The following is a 17731-nucleotide window of genomic DNA, read 5'->3' as shown; positions in this document are numbered from 1 at the left end:
TACTCCTCCTCGTAGTTCTACATGAATCTAAGACTCATTCACAGTATTCCATAATGCTAACCTAGCATCATTATACTACGATGATTACTAGCAAAGAGGAAACATGGCAGTGGTGCGCAAAAAAGATTTATGTTTTGTGTGTCCAACTGTGTTCTTATTGTATTTGTATCACAAAACATTCTTTTTACCATGCTATTAGCTTGCTAATACATGGAAACAGGAAACGGAAGTCAGCTCCATTGAATCCGTAGTTCTTTGCTAATTAATACAGTTATACCACAGGGATGCTAAAATAAAAATTGTTTACAATTATAGTTGTACAAGCATAAAACAATTTGAAATGCATATAAATGATGAATGAAATGGGATAAGACTTGCAAGACTATACCTGCACATAACCCGCAAAGCATGCTGGGTAACCTGCAAGATAGTGGGTCTCACACCCAAACTAAACTTTTAATCCTCTAGAAACATGTTTAAAAATACAACCTAAAACGAAATTTACAGATATTGTTCCTTTTTGTGTCATGTCGTTGGAGGTAAAATGTCCGACACGGCCGAAAACCCACCCACTGTGCCGGGGTGCCGCGATGTGACAGTAATTTTACGCAGCCGGTTCCTCGGCGTTCCCGGAGGTGGGCCATTAAAGTTCAGGTGAGGTTAATTACACAGCACTGCCAGGCCTGCTGCTGCGCACTGGGCGGGCGGGGAGTTTGTTCGACGCCTCAAATGTGACGCGAGCCCACTCACGAGCACAACGGGGGTGAGTTCCACGGCGGATTTACACCGACCAGTACCAATCAATCAAGGAAACGCTGCTAGATTCAAGTGGAAAATACTGCACGTTTACCACAAATGGCAACACGCTTAATATATCCAAATTTTTGGAAGAACAGACGTTAAATAAACGTTAGCTTCCTTTTTTGCTACAAGGTTATATTAACCCAGACAAGTGGAAACCAAGCCACTCAAAGATGCACTGGTCTGCCTTTGAGTAAGGATGAGATTATATTGGATTAAAGGGTATTTTTGCAATGCAAATGAATGCACCTCCAATCAATACGCCCTGTTCTACTCAATATACAAACTAATTAAGAGGTAATACAATCAAACCCAAATAAAATAGATTGCGTGGCCTTCTTTAGAAAGAAATCCAATCAAAGCTTTTTATGTGAATAGATAAAATCTCGGGCGATCTCTCTTTGGGAAGGAATAATGACCTCGGCTTTGTGTCCATTTAATAAGGAAAACTTGTCTTAAGAGCCTGCGCTCAATGTGCATATTCTAATCAATATGAATTACATAGGGTTTTATCTATGTTATCTGCTCCAGACCGCTAAGCTAATTAATGTTTTATCGAGTGTTTTAACTCAATTATTTCACAAAGTCACAGAGGTTCAGCGCAATTTTCCGTGCAGAGGGAGTCGAGGTCTGCGGCCTTTTTCTTAGGAAACCAAACCAAAGACACTTTGACTTTCTCTCGGGTTTCCATGAACACATCACAATGCCTGTAAAATGCAAATAAAATACACATTTTAGTCGGGATAGTGCCTGGACGCAAGACAACACCATCATGCTGGGACAGGGGTGTGAAGTTTAACACTTAGTAGTTCTCCGTCTTTGTTGTATTGAAAGCAAAATTGAGACAACTTGCATCCACACTGTGTTAAGAACATTTAAGAACATTAAATGTTGAGAAAATTTTAGAATGTTAGAATTTTTTTTAATGTAATTTGAAATTTTAATTTAAAAATAATTTTTTTTAATTAAATTTTTTTTTACAAAATTTAAATTTTTTTACAATTTTTTTGCAAAAAAATCTGACAAATTTTATATAATATGCCAAAAGCAGGCCAATAAGCAAGCCAATAAGCAGGCTAATACTAGCCTACTAGTAGTAGTAGTAATAACTAGGACTAAAATGCAAATTAGGCCAATGTTCAACACTTAGTTCTCCGTCTTTGTTGTATTGAAAGCAAAATTGAGACATCTTGCATCCACACTGTGTTAAGAACATTTAAGAACATTAAATGTTAAGAAAATTTTTGAATGTTAGATTTTTTTTAATGTAATTTGAAATTTTAATTTAAAAATAATTTTATATTTTTATTGGTTTTTTTTTTACTAAAATTTTTTTTGTACAAAATTTTAATTTTTTTACAATTTTTTTTGCAAAAAAATCTCTGACAAATTTTATATAATATGGCAAAAGCAGGCTAATAAGTAAGTATGTTAGCAACAGCCAATTACGTCATTTGGCCTATTTTAGGGGGCGGGCTTCACACCCCCAAAAATGTTCCTAAGCCTCCCTAAATATTTTGATATTTTTTAGTGATTTTTGTTTTTGGAATCTGGAAATTTCTGGACGACTTTGAAAAATGTGGTAAAAAAATCACGTATTTCTAGAACCGCAAGTCGTGGAGAGTCATGCTCGGTACTGTTGGAAACCTTGTGATTGAATTATTTGGGTTCCAAGTCAATAGGACTTCACAAAAACGCTCATCCAATCATATTACAGCAAGAGAAGGTCAGTGAGGTCAGATTTTCAAAACATTCTGAGTTGGTTGGACCCAAATTTTTTGGGTTTTGTTTCCCCAAAATTTGAACGCTAGTATGAAAGTACGTATGTCGTGCTTGGTGTAACGGTTAGCTTCATGGCTGTAATGGGGAATGAAGTAGGAACAAAGTTGAGACGTTGCCCGTGTGCAAAGGGAATGTTGGGAATTGCTGGGACAGGAAGTGTAACACCTGAATGAAAAAAGTATCTGTATGAAAAAGTATCTGAACCTTTTGGAATTTCTCACATTTCTGCATAAAATCACCATCAAATGTGATCTGATCTTTGTCAAAATCACACAGATGAAAAAAACAGTGTCTGCTTTAACTAAAACCACCCAAACATTTGTAGGTTTTCATATTTTAATGAGGATAGCATGCAAACAATGACAGAAGGGGGAGGAATAAGAGTAACTGAACCATCACATTTAATATTTTGTGCCCCCCCTTTGGCAGCAATAACTTCAATCAGACACTTCCTATAGCTTGGTGTTACGGTTAGGTTCATGGCTGTAATGAGGAATGAAGTAGGAACAAAGTTGAGACGTTGCCCGTGTGCAAAGAGAATGTTGGGAATTGCTGGGACAGGAAATGTAACACCTGAATGAAAAAGTATCTGTATGAAAAAGTATCTGAACCTTTTGGAATTTCTCACATTTCTGCCTAAAATTGCCATCAAATGAGATGAAAAAAAAGTGTCTGCTTTAACTAAAACCGCCCAAACATTTGTAGGATTTCATATTTTAATGAGGATAGCATGCAAACAATGACAGAAGGGGGAGTAATAAGAGTAACTGAAACATCACATTTAATATTTTGTGCCCCCCCCCCCCCCCCTTTGGCAGCAATAACTTCAACCAGGAACAGAGTTGAGACGTTGCCTGTGTGCAAGGGAATGTTGGGAATTGCTGGGACAGGAAGTGTAACACCTGACACTTTTTGTGCTGAAAGTAATTGTCGCCGTCCGATAAGCATTGTACCAAAGTTCTGTGTAAAAGACACACATGGGTATGAAAAAAGCCAGATCGATATTTAAGGCGCTGTGTGAAAGGGTACTATTTCGCATTTAGTATGGAAAATTTTGACATTTTTTTGGATTTTTTTCCGAGTTCAACGCACCATACATTTCTCAAAGACTGCTCCAAAAGTTGAGCCCCCCCCCCCCACCCCCCCACCCCGACCCCCCACTCCTCATCCTCCCTCCGTCCTCTTGCGCTTCATTCCAGCTGATTGCTCATTTTCTAATGCTAATGTAGCTCGACTGGGGCTAGGGTTTCTCCCCTGTCAGCTGGCCACTGGGGCTGTGGCCGTGGGGACGGATCTAATGGGCTCTGACAGGAGGGAACTGATCTCATTCAAAGGGGATTTGATATGTGGCATGAATGCGCTGACACTATTAATGGCCGTTATCATTCACAGATTTTGTAGCCATTCATATATAAAGCCTCGCTAGACCTACGCCTTTTCAAGACGCCATGACTTATAGATGAGCCCCGTATTGTTTTTGTCCGCCTTTTAGGGTAACACGTCAAACCGTGGGGGTAAAGGAGGTGAGCAGCAGTAAATAATAACACGGTGGGTGTTGTTTACAATTCAATTACAATCGCGATGACGGCAGAGAATAAGACAAAAGGTCACAAGAGACAGCGGCGTGGGATCACGAAGTCAATATTTAGCCTCCCTGCATGCGATTTATGGCCGCAACATTCAAATTATTGTCTGTCCAAAGAAGAAAAAGAATAAAGAGGACAACAATGAGCTATTAAAGTTCAGGTAAGGTTAACGGCTCGGTCGTTAAACCTGTTGCTGCGCTATTGAGCCAAAGTCACGGCCAGTTTGTAGCTGAATTACGATTCTGGTGTTTCACTTTGAAGTTTGGGTATCTTGGTGCCGAGTTGTAGGACGCAATAACACACCAAACACCAATGAAAACGAGGAAAAAAAACGACAATTGCTGGACCCTATCCCAGCTGTCTTTGGGCGAGAGAGGCGGGGTACACCCTGGACTGGTGGCAAGCCAATCACAGGGCACATATAGACAAACAACCATTCACACTCACATTCATACCTATGGACAATTTGGTGTGGCTAATTAACCTAGCATGTTTTTGGAATGTTGGAGGAAACCGGAGTACCCGGAGAAAACCTACGCATGCCTGTGAGGTCTGCGCACTAACCACTTGACCGCCGTGCCGCCCTGAAATAATGACATAAAAAGTAAAATATATAAGAACATTAATAAAAAATAAAATAAGCATGTGTAAAAATATAAAGACATTTGGTTCTTGGGCAAACCTCACACACACTCAACAGGGGCCCCAGAAGCACCCAAAAACGGCATAAAATGCCAGTGTTTGAATTTGGTGATTTTTGACAAAAAAACGTAAGGAGTTAGTATGTCGTTTTTTTTCAGTTTTTTTTCAAGTTGCTTCTATTGCACTTTTCCGATCAAACAAACAAGGGAAACCTCACACACACTCAACAGGGGCCCCAGAAGCACCCAAAAACGGCATAAAATGCCAGTGTTTGAATTTGGTGATTTTTGACAAAAAAACGTAAGGAGTTAGTATGTCGTTTTTTTTCAGTTTTTTTTCAAGTTGCTTCTATTGCACTTTTCCGATCAAACAAACAAGGGAAACCTCACACACACTCAACAGGGGCCCCAGAAGCACCCAAAAATAGCATAAAATGCCAGTGTTTGAGGGCGGTGATTTTTGACAAAAAAACATAAGGGGTTAGTTAGTATGTCAGTTTTTTTTTTAAGTTTTTTTCAGTTTTTTTCAAGTTGCTTCTAATGCACTTTTCCAATCAAAGAAACAACAAAAACCTCACACACACTCAACAGGGGCCCCAGTAGCACCCAAAAACGGCATAAAATGCCAGTGTTTGAATTTGGTGATTTTTGACAAAAAAAACCGTAAGGAGTTAGTATGTCGTTTTTTTCAGTTTTTTTTTCAAGTTGCTTCTAATGCACTTTTCCGATCAAACAAACAAGGGAAACCTCACACACACTCAACAGGGGCCCCAGAAGCACCCAAAAATAGCATAAAATGCCAGTGTTTGAGGGCGGTGATTTTTGACAAAAAACGTAAGGGGTATGTCGTTTTTTCATTTTTTTTCTTTTTTTTTTCATTTTTTTTTCATTTTTTTTCATTTTTTTTCATTTTTTTTTCTTTTTTTTCAGTTTTTTTCAAGTTGCTTCTAATGCACTTTTCCGATAAAAGAAACAACAAAAACCGCACACACACTCAACAGGGGCCCCAGAAGCACCCAAAAACGGCATAAAATGCCAGTGTTTTAATTTGGTGATTTTTGACAAAAAACGTAAGGAATTAGTTAGTATGTCATTTTTTAAAGCATGTGTAAAAATATAAAGACATTTGGTTAAGACTTAATACTTAACAAACACGAACTTTCAAAGTTGTTTGGACTACAAAAACGCTTGCCTATATTTACTTCCTGGTGATTTCCTGGTAATTAAGGTTGTATGGTCATGGCTAGCATAAAGCTAAAGCTTGAAAACCCTTTTCCTTCATTTAGTACTTCAAGTATCATCGGGTAAACCACTAACATGCTAACATTGGACTTCATTCATTCATTCATTCATTTTCTACCAGCCAGCCAGCCAATCACTGGGCACATATAGACAAACAACCATTCACACTCACATTCATACCTATGGACAATTTGGAGTCGCTAATTAAATTAACCTAGCATGTTTTTGGAATGTGGGAGTACCCGGAGAAAACCCACGCATATCCAGATGGTCGAGGGTGGAATTGAACCCTGGTCTCCTAGCTGTGAGATCTGCACGCTAACCACTCGACCACCGTGCAGCACTAACATTGGACTTGAGCTGGCAAATTCAAATAATTAGTACTGTACTGTACTGTAAAACCAAAGTACACATAGAACCATGGTAATGACGGTTTAGTTCATCTCCGTCTTAAACAGGCAGTGTAAAAGTAGCTATTCCGTGCCTACTAGCCTAAAAAAAAAAACATAAAACAGTTTTGCACATGGAAGCCAGAAGCACTTAAAATGACCATCATTATGCAACAAGCGTTCATGTGAGGAACGTGACCGGAGCTAAAAAAGATGGCAGAAAGTTCTTGTCAACATGTGGAAGCTCTGAAATAAACATGTATGAAAAAGCGCAAAGCGGTTTTTGTTGGATTTTTTTTTTTTTTTTTTTTGCACAAAATGCAGCAGCCACAATTAAATGTTTCAGGCAGGATGCTCATCAGAGTGCGGTTCCCCCCCCCCCCGAAAAGAAAACTTCCAACAAAACAAACATCTATAAATGGGAGCAGCAGATGCAGAAAGTCATATTCGCTCATATGAATGAATGCATATGGCAGCAAGAGGAAGGCAGGAAGGAGTCGTTTGAGTTGCAATCTGAGCTGCTACCTGCCACCTGAGACGTCGGGCGGCATCTCCGAGACAAATAAACTCGTAACACGGCAATGAAAGGTTCAAACAGGGTGAATCCATCACAACAAGGCATCGGATCGTCACATTAGTCGTCATGCAAACGAGCATATGGGTCTGCTGTGCGTACCCGTGCTGATGGGAGGTGTTTTGTTGACAGCTGCACAGGAAGTTACATCCCCCATCGCCGCCACCCTTCACCACTTGTACGACACACATGACGAGGTGTCACCAGACTTTATTTTTTACTCTTAATCATGTGCCACCTTCCAAGTTTGAAGTCAAAGTGGCACCCTCGCACCCCGGATGCCTCCTAATAACAATCTGTTTCATACCACGGCGTGCCAACAATATGCACGCATTCAGCAGAACTATTTACTGTGAAGCACTGAAAGTTAGATTCCCCCGATGGTTGGATCCATGTATTTTCAGTGTCAGGAGTCGCACCAAACGTCACCTCAGTAGTACACACCTCAAAAGTTACCATATAAAGACGTAGTACCTCTCATGGCTTCATTATTCATTCATTCATTTTCTACCGTTTATCCTCACAAAGGTCGCATGGGGTGCTGGAGCCTATCCCAGCTGTCTTCAGGCAAGAGGCGGTGTACACCCTGGACTGGTGGCCCCAGCCAATCACAGGGCACATATAGACAAACAACCATTCACACTCACATTCATACCTATGGACAATTTGGAGTCGCCAATAAGAAACGAGGGAAACCTCACAACCACTCAACAGGGCAGAAGCACCCAAAAACAGCATAAAATGCCAGTGTTTTAAATTGGTGATTTTTGACAAAAAACGTAAGGAATTAGTATGTTGTTTTTTTCAGTTTTTTTCAAGTTGCTTCTAATGCACTTTTCTGGTCAAACAAAACAAGGGAAAACTCACACACCCTCAGCAGGGGTCCCAGAAGCACCCAAAAACGGCATAAAAGGCCAGTGTTTGAATTTGGTGATTTTTTACAAAAAACGTAAGGGGTTAGTTAGTATGTCGTTTTTTTTCAGTTTTTTTTCAAGTTGCTTCTAATGCACTTTTCTGGTCAAAAAAAACAAGGGAAACCTCAACACACACTCAACAGGGGCCCCAGAAGCACCCAAAAATGGCATAAAATGCCAGTGTTTGAGGGCGGTGATTTTTGACAAAAAACGTAAGGTGTTAGTTAGTATGTCGTTTTTTTCATTTTTTTTCATTTTTTTTCAACTTGCTTCTAATGCACTTTTACGATCAAAGAAACAAGTAAAACCTCACACACACTCAACAGGGGCCCCAGAAGCACCCAAAAACAGCATAAAATGCCAGTGTTTGAATTTGGTGATTTTTGACAAAAAACGTAAGGGGTTAGTTAGTATGTGCGTTTTTTTTCAGTTTTTTTTCAAGTTGCTTCTAATGCACTTTTCCGATCAAAGAAACAAGGGAAACCTCACACACACTCAAAAGGGGCCCCAGAAGCACCCAAAAATGGCATAAAATGTCAGTGTTTGAGGGCGGTGATTTTTGACAAAAATCGTAGTAGGTATGTCGTTTTTTCAGTTTTTTTCAACTTGCTTCTAATGCACTTTTCTGGTAAAAAAAAAACAAAACAAAACAAAAAAAACAGTGGAAACCTCACACACCCTCAACAGGGGCCCCAGAAGCACCCAAAAACGGCATAAAATGCCAGTGTTTGAGAGTGGTGATTTTGGACAAAAATCGTAAGTATGTTTTTTTTCAGTTTTTTTCAACTTGCTTCTAATGCACTTTTCTGGTCAAAAAAGGGGAAACCTCACACACACTCACCAGGGCCCCAGAAGCACCCAAAAACGGCATAAAATGCCAATGTTTGAATTTGGTGATTTTTGACAAAAAACGTAATGTCGTTTTTTCTGTTTTTTTCAACTTGCTTCTAATGCACTTTTCCGATCAAAGAAACAAGGCAAACCTCACACACACTCAAAAAGGGGCCCCAGAAGCACCCAAAAATAGCATAAAATGCCAGTGTTTGAGGGTGGTGATTTTTTACACAAATCGTATGTCGTTTTTTCAGTTTTTTTCAACTTGCTTCTAATGCACTTTTCTGGTAAAAAAAAAAAAAAAAAAAATCAGGGGAAACCTCACACACACTCATCAGGGGCCCCAGACGCACCCAAAAACGGCATAAAATGCCAGTGTTTGAGGGCGGTGATTTTTGACAAAAAGACATGTAGTGTGGCTCAGTTGGTAGGGTGGTAGCTTCCTAGATCTTGCCACGATTCTGTCAAAGTGCTGTACATGGGAAAGACCCAAGACCGCATTGACGCAAAAAAGGGGGTCGTTTCACATCAAAATAAACAAATTAAAATATTGCATTAAAATAGTGAATGTAGTCGTCTACATTGGTCACTAGGTGTCAGTAATTGTTTAGCGAGACAAACACCACACTTGTTGGAACAACAGGTTTTAGATTATCACAATAATCATAATCATAATCATAATAACAACAAGCTAGGTCACCGTTGACATCACTTCCTGTATAAAATCAGTCATTTGGTTTGTATTGCCTGGCCTGAAATGTGAAAATGAGCCTACTATATGGGCCTAAATATTCAATTGTCAATGTTAAAATAAATAAATAGTATCACTACAGCAATTTATGGACAATATAGCGACCAAATTTAACACTTAGTTGTATAATAAAGGGGCACAAGCAGACGTTAAACAGATGTAAGAGCAGACGTGAGCGTAACCAAACATCAAACATCCACAAAAAAAAGTGCTCTTCTTCCCTCCTAGGGACGTTTTTTAGGGCGTCAACGGGCCGGAAAATCCTGCCGACATTAGCGAGCATTGTGAGAGCGACTTTTTGTTTTCACACTCCAAAGATCAAAAAACGTCAGCCATGTTTCAAGGGAACAAACGTCCTCCCGGCGGCCTCGGCGTGAACACAGATATAATGGTGACAGGAAGCCGAGGCAGTCACTTGTACAGCCAATTATGGGCCGAGCCATGGGGGCGGCTTTACACACTTAGCTTGTGTCGCGCTATACGACGAGGCGTATGATTAACTTCTCCCCCTTAAAAGAACCCGGGGATCGAGCCTGGAGTCTGCCGGCTTTGTTATTTGGCGAGAAGTACGGCTACACCGCACAAGCGAGACAATAAAACAACAAAACATTGTCAGCTTCAAATTCAAACCCCCGTACAATATGTAAACAAGGACATTTGTCTGTAAAAATATGGCTTAAAACATAAAAAGAAACTAGCATTAGCATATCTGAGAATAGTTAGCATAAATACAGCAGATTCTAGCAAATTTTAAACATAACCCTGGCTTAAAACATAAAAAACTAGCATTAGCACATCTGAGAATAGTTAGCATAAGTACAGCAGATTCTAGCAAATTTTAAACATAACCCTGGCTTAAAACATAAAAAACTAGCATTAGCATATCTGACAATAGTTAGCATAACTACAGCAGATTCTAACAAATTTTAACCCTAACCCTCGCTTAAAACATAAAAAGAAACTAGCATTAGCATATCTGATAATTGTTAGCATAACTACAGCAGATTCTAGCAAATTTTAACCCTAACCCTAACCCTGGCTTAAAACATAAAAAAACTAGCAATAGCATATCTGAGAATAGTTAGCATAACTACAGCAGATTCTAGCTAATTTTAACCCTAACCCTAACCTTAACCCTGGCTTAAAACATAAAACGACTAGCATTAGCATATCTGAGAATAGTTAGCATAACTACAGCAGATTCTAGCAAATTTTAACCCTAAACTCAAACCTAACCCTGGCTTGAAACATAAAAAAACTAGCATTAGCATATCTGAGAATAGTTAGCATAACTACAGCAGATTCTAGCAAATTTTAACCCTAACCCTAACCCAGTCTTAAAACATGAAAAGAAACTAGCATTAGCATATCTGAGAATAGTTAGCATAACTATAGCAGATTCTAGCACGTTTTAACCCTAACCTTAACCTTGGCTTAAAACATAAACTAGCATTAGCATATCTGACAATAGTTAGCATAAGTACAGCAGATTTTAGCAAATTTTTGCACATTTTCTAAGCTAGCCGTTAACTTCTGTTTACGCTTCTATGACATTCATTCACTAGCAAAAACATATTTGTACGTTTTTTCACTGCAAATTTGCCCATCTATTATCGAGCTCGACAGCGAAGAGGAAGTGGAAAATCACAAAGGAATGTAGCAAAATTTTCAAAATAGTTTATGGTGTTACATTTGTCAATAAATTGTGATTTTGATGTGAAACAAGCTTTTTTTGTGTCGTTTATGTTGTGGCATATTTTGGCTAAATATATATGGTATGTGGAAATAAAAAGATATGCTTGAAATGTATCTTTTCACAAAAAGCTGTTTTTCTCCCTGTTTTTTTGTTGGGAACTTATATTTTGCTGAAACCTACCTATTTTTTACTACTTCTTTCTAAAGAACAGAGAGACAAGAGTGTAATCTTTCATTTGGTAGGTTCCATCTTTACATAGCCATCGAACTGAATATTCCGTGTAACTTGAAAAATCAGTCAAAATGGCCTAAAAATGGCCTAAAAAGTGCTAAAATCTGTGATGCATCAACTAAGTCATTTTAGTTTAGCGTATATTTAAGTGTTTCCCAAGCTTGGCACAGTCCCGTACGCCATATTTATTGTGTTCAAAAACGACAAAATGCTCTTGAAGTTACACAAAACACAACAGGTCTCGACTGAAGTTGTTGTTTGTGTCCTCATTTACGTCACCTCCGTGTTCTTGTAGCATTTAACAGCTCTCCTCGAGGATGTGTTAAACTCTTCTGTTTTTTACGGGAAGCTCTCGGTTGGAGACAAGAGGAATTTTCTAAGCACAAAAACGCTTTCGCTTTGGGGGTGACTCATTTTAAAATGTTTTCACCTCAGCGGCCATAACTCCCTGGATCAGTGAGTAGTTTTCATTTTGTTGTAGTTTTATTTAGTTTTATTTATTTAGTGTTTGGTCTTAGTCTAAACCAGGGGTCTCAAACTCAATTTACCTGGGGGGCACTGGAGCTAGGGTCTGGGCAAGGCTGGGCCGCATCAGGTTTTCCAAAACAAAAAAAATAAATTAATTAAATTAAAATTAAAAACAGAAAAATATACAAACTTTTTCAGTGCTTTGGTTCCGATTTTCTACAATAAAAGCTCTGATAAAACATTCCACTGTTCTCAAATTACTTAATTTGTATTTTTCTGCACAAAATAAGATGAAAAATAATAATAAACAAATCAAGAATAAAGAAAATCAATCAGTAATAAATAAATATAATAATAATAATAAAACGGCAAATAATAAAAACTTAAGAAACCACATATAGTTGGTGGGTAGACAAATTATTTTTTTCACATTAAAATGAACAAAGCATTATTAGAGCCCTGTAGACATGACAAAACACGACTATAGTCACATTTATACTTTTTTTATTTACAACATATTGCGCAACTGCAGGGTCTGGAGACACATGCTAACTCGCAAACTAGAGAGCTAGCGACCTAAAAGGTTAGCCTTCAAGTTATTTCCTTTAAACTTAAATAGCCAAAAACTTACCACTTCCACACGGATAGGGAGGATAACTATTAACAGTTATTTAACCTTTAACATGAACATTAATCAAACGTAATAATTTTTTCTGGGTACATGATACCATACAGCATCCATATCAAAAACTTACCACTTCCACACTGATAGGGAGGATAACTATTAACAGTTATTTAACCTTTAACATGAACATTAATCAAAGGTAATAATTTTTTCTGGGTACATGATACCATACAGCATCCGTATCAAACTCGCGCGGGACGCACTAACATTAAACTTTCATATCAAGGCGGGGGCCTCAAATTAGTGTCCTGCGGGCCACATTTGGCCCGTGGGCCACATGTTTGAGAACCCTGGTCTAAACTGTGTCAGATGCTTTTAAGTTGTACAATTTTAAGTTTTTAGAGTAAATATCTTTAGTAGTAGAGTAGTTCATGTTATCATGTTGGCTCGCCTATGCATCATCATGAAACAGTAATACAGAATCATATTAGTTTGTTTTCACATTGAAACACTCCTGAAGTTGTTGAATTTGTAGTTTTCGTTATCATTTACGGCACTTCCGTAGTCTCGGAGAATTCAACGACTCTTCTCGATGATGTGTGAAAATGTTGTTTTTTTTACAGGACTGTTCTGAAGCTTCCTATTGGAGTCAGTAGGAATTCCAAAAATGGAAAAATGCCTTAATTACAAGCTTTTCTCCTGAATGGGGGGGTTGAAGGGCCATCTTAATTAACTCTCTAGATGTGCCCCCCACCCTCACCCATTATCAAACCAAAATCATTTTCCGGGGGTTGCTTGAACTTTAAACTAGAGCGAGGAACTGGCTGGTGTTCAATCTTGTTTGAATCCAAACAAGCAGTGCGGTATTGTAAAGGGAGAAAGGCGGGGGTCTCCACTACTGTCCCGTTTGAAAAGTCCCTTTGAGCACATCTGCCCCTCATGTGCGGCCTTTTTGCATTCAAACGCGTGAATATAACTGTCCTCCATCGTTCCCTCCGTGAATTCATGCTCGACTTACCCCGCATAAAGAGGGTCTCTGCCTCCCAAAATAAAGCAGCAGCACCCAATCTGGCTGTCTCTATAGAAAACAGCCCCCCCCCCCTGCCCCTGCGTCATACAGTCCCCCTTTACAACTCTACATTTCCATTTAATGACAGCCTACATATTAACCCCGCTCAGCATCCAATTACACAGAAGAAGTGAATGATCTGTGCCAGCGCAGGGAGCAGCGTTCATTAAAAGTTTTTGGGAATCCATTAACTCCTAAATACAGGTGATTCCCAGGACCCCCCGGGACCACCGAGGGACTGGGGACACCAAGTGATTTGATGATGATGAGACTAAAAAGCCAACAAACAAGCTGGGGTGACCCGTTTGTGTTTAATTCCAAGCTGCGTATGTAAATGTTACACCCGGGTAGAATGTGGACAATGTGGAGGTTCTTTGGACCGTTGATGCTTCGCTTTGGACCTGAAGAAGAATGCCAGTCAGCAAAAACAGCAGTTGTGTTTCTCTTAATGGCATGTAAATAACACCAGGTGGTGAATATTAAATAGAGAGCAGAGTTCTGGATGTGTGGGAGGGGGGGTGTACGCAGGGTTAACCCTAACCCTAACCTTAACCCAACCCTTACTTCAACCCTACCCTACCCCAACCCCAATCCTAACCTTAACCCTACCCTTACTTCAACCCCAACCCTACCCTACCCTACCCCAACCCAACCCCACGCTAACCCTAACCCCAACCCGAACCTTAACCCAACCCTTACTTCAACCCCAACCCCTTCCCCAACCCCAACCCCAACCCCAACCCTAACCCTAACCCTAACCCTAACCCTAACCCTAACCCTAACCCTAACCCTAACCCTAACCTTAACCTTAACCCTACCCTTACTTCAACCCTACCCCAATTCCAAAATTAGCCAAACACTTACTTCAACCCCAACCCCACGCTAAGCCTAACCCCAAACCAAACCTTAACCCAACCCTTACTTCAACCCCTACCCTACCCCAACCCCAACCCTAACCCTAACCCTAACCCTAACCCTAACCCTAACCCTAACCCTAGCCTTAACCTTAACCTTAACCTTAACCTTAACCTTAACCTTAACCTTAACCTTAACCTTAACCTTAACCTTAACCTTAACCTTAACCTTAACCCTAACCTTAATCTTAACCTTAACCCTAACCTTACTTCAACCCTAATCCCAAACTTAACGCAACCCTTACTTCAACCCCAACCCTACCCTACCCCAACCCGAACCCCAATCCTAACCTTAACCCTACCCTTAGTTTAACCCCAACCCCACGCTAACCCTAACCCTAACCTTAACCCTACCCTTACTTCAAGCCCAAACCTACCCCAATCCCAAACTTAACCCAACCCTTACTTCAACCCCAACCCTACCCCAACCCTAACCCAACCCTACCCCAACCCTACCCCAACCCTACCCCAACCCTACCCCATACCCCTTACCCCTTACCCCTTACCCCTTACCCCTTACCCCTTACCCCTTACCCCTTACCCCTTACCCCTTACCCCTTACCCCATAACCCCAACATTGACCCAAACCCTAGCCCTCTAACCCCAACTCTAACCTTAACCGAACCCTTACTTCAACCCCAACCTCAACCCTACCCGAACCCAAACCCCAACCTTAACCCTACCCTTACTTCAACCCCAACCCTAACCTTAACCCTACCCTTACTTCAACCCTAACCCCACCCTTACCCACACCCCTAACCCCAAACCATCTAACCCTACCCCTTACCCTCTAACCACTTCACATAACTTTCTGATGATAATATGTTCTCTAAAATGCTTCTCATTTGCACATTAATTAATAACTTCAACTACTAAATACTTCTAAAACTTAATTACAAAACTACCATCATAAAAGTCTGATCAAATGCTAATATGTGGGACAAAGAGTCTTCTTTTTTCCTATTTGATTTTCTTACAATAAGAAAATTGAAATAAAACTCCTATTGTTATAAAATGATAACATTTATATATATATATTGTGCATTGAAATCAATGTAATTGATAGTTGAATGACAGGTAATGACAACTCGTGAGCATTACCCAATACTAAAAGTACTTTTAACCACTTCAATTCCAGCATGGAGGTTCGCTTTTGAGCAACACACTGAGGGTTGAAAAATACCTTATTATTAACCTTTAGTTCATATATACACAAATATCACACACATTCAAAGTGTGTCATTATCTCGGCACGCCGGCGCCCGTCACTCAGTGGGGTTGGAGACTGCGGGCCATCGACAGGCGTCTAAGTCAATGCCTGACAAAGCTCAAGACACCAGGCTGTAATTGGAAGCGCCGGCCTAATCCTCACATCAAGACCATGGGGCTCATTGACAAACAGAGCGGGTGGCCGTCCCACCATGATGCCTTATTAGCCAAGCACGGACGCTCTCATCACCGAGTAAAAACAATCACACATCCTACAAAATACTAAATAAGGAAGAATTCTGTATCACGGATAGTTTTTATGCTCTTGTGCTACCATTTGTTGTGGCGTTAAGACTTTTAGTCAATTGAAGGGAACTGTAACCATTAGAGGTGCTGTTGATTTTGGGGGCGCATTCCCGAATTGAAACTAATTCTAGTCCATCAGTTATGAACGCAGTCACCAACAGGGACCACGATACAAGTAGGGGTCAATATAAAAAAAATATATATTTTTGCAGTTGGGCTGCACGGTGGAAGAGTGGTTAACGCGCAAACCTCACAGCTAGGAGACCCTAGTTCAATTCCTCCCTCGGCCATCTCTGTGTGGAGTTTGCATGTTCTCCCCGTGCATGCGTGGGTTTTCTCCAGGTACTTTGGTTTCCTGCCACATTCCAAAAACATGCTAGGTCAGAAAAAAACGACATACGTTTTTTGTCAAAAATCACCAAATTCAAACACTGGCATTTGATGCCGTTTTTGGGTTCTTCTGGGGCCCCTGTTGAGTGTGTGTGAAGTCCCCCCCCCCCCTTTTTTTTTTTACCAGAAAAGTGCAATAAAAGCAAGTTGAAAAAAAATGAAAAAACGACATACTAACTCCTTATGTTTTTTGTCAAAAATCACCAAATTCAAACACTGGCATTTTATGCTGTTTTTGGTGCTTCTGGGGCCGCTGTTGAGTGTGTGTGTGGTTTCCCTTGTTTCTTTGATTGGAAAAGTGCATTAGAAGCAAGTTGAAAAAAACTGAAAAAACGACATACTAACTAACCTCTTACGTTTTTTGTCAAAAATCACCAAATTCAAACACTGGCATTTTATGCTATTTTTGGGTGCTTCTGGGGCCCCTGTTGAGTGTGTGTGAGGTTTCCCTTGTTTCTTTGATCGTAAAAGTGCAATAGAAGCAAGTTGAAAAAAATGAAAAAACGACATACTAACTCCTTACGTTTTTTGTCAGAAATCACCAAATTCAAACACTGGCATTTTATGCCGTTTTTGGGTGCTTCTGATGCCCCTGTTGAGTGTGTGTGAGGTTTCCCCTGTTTTGTTTTGTTTTTTTTGTTTTTTTTTACCAGAAAAGTGCATTAGAAGCAAGTTGAAAAAAATGAAAAAACGCCATACTAACTCCTTACGTTTTTTTGTCAAAAATCACCAAATTCAAACACTGGCATTTTATGCCGTTTTTGGGTTCTTCTTGAGCCCCTGTTGAGTGTGTGTGAAGTTTCCCTCTTTTTTTGACCAGAAAAGTGCAATAGAAGCAAGTTGAAAAAACAGAAAAAAACGACATACTAACTAACTCCTTACGTTTTTTCTCCAAAATCACCAAATTCAAACACTGGCATTTTATGCCGTTTTTGGGTGCTTCTGGGGCCCCCGTTGAGTGTGTGTGAGGTTTCCCTTGTTTCTTATTGGCGACTCCAAATTGTCCATAGGTATGAATGTGAGTGTGAATGGTTGTTTGTCTATATGTGCCCTGTGATTGGCTGGCCACCAGTCCAGGCTATACCCCGCCTCTCGCCCGAAGACCGCTGGGATAGGCTCCAGCACCCTCTGCGAGCCTCTTGAGTATAAGCGCTAGAAAATGAATGAATGAATTTTTGTAGTTAGAGCACGGAAAACCTGTATTGACTTTCTAAAAAAAAAAAAATTAACATTAGAGCTTTCTAAACATGATATAACACCCCTATAATCACTCAGTATTTTACTTACTTTGACAACGTTCTGTGCTGTA

The sequence above is a fragment of the Doryrhamphus excisus genome, chromosome 12, assembly GCF_030265055.1.
Source record: "Doryrhamphus excisus isolate RoL2022-K1 chromosome 12, RoL_Dexc_1.0, whole genome shotgun sequence".
Taxonomy (NCBI): Eukaryota; Metazoa; Chordata; class Actinopteri; order Syngnathiformes; family Syngnathidae; genus Doryrhamphus; species Doryrhamphus excisus.
This window is presented reverse-complemented; position numbering follows the sequence as displayed.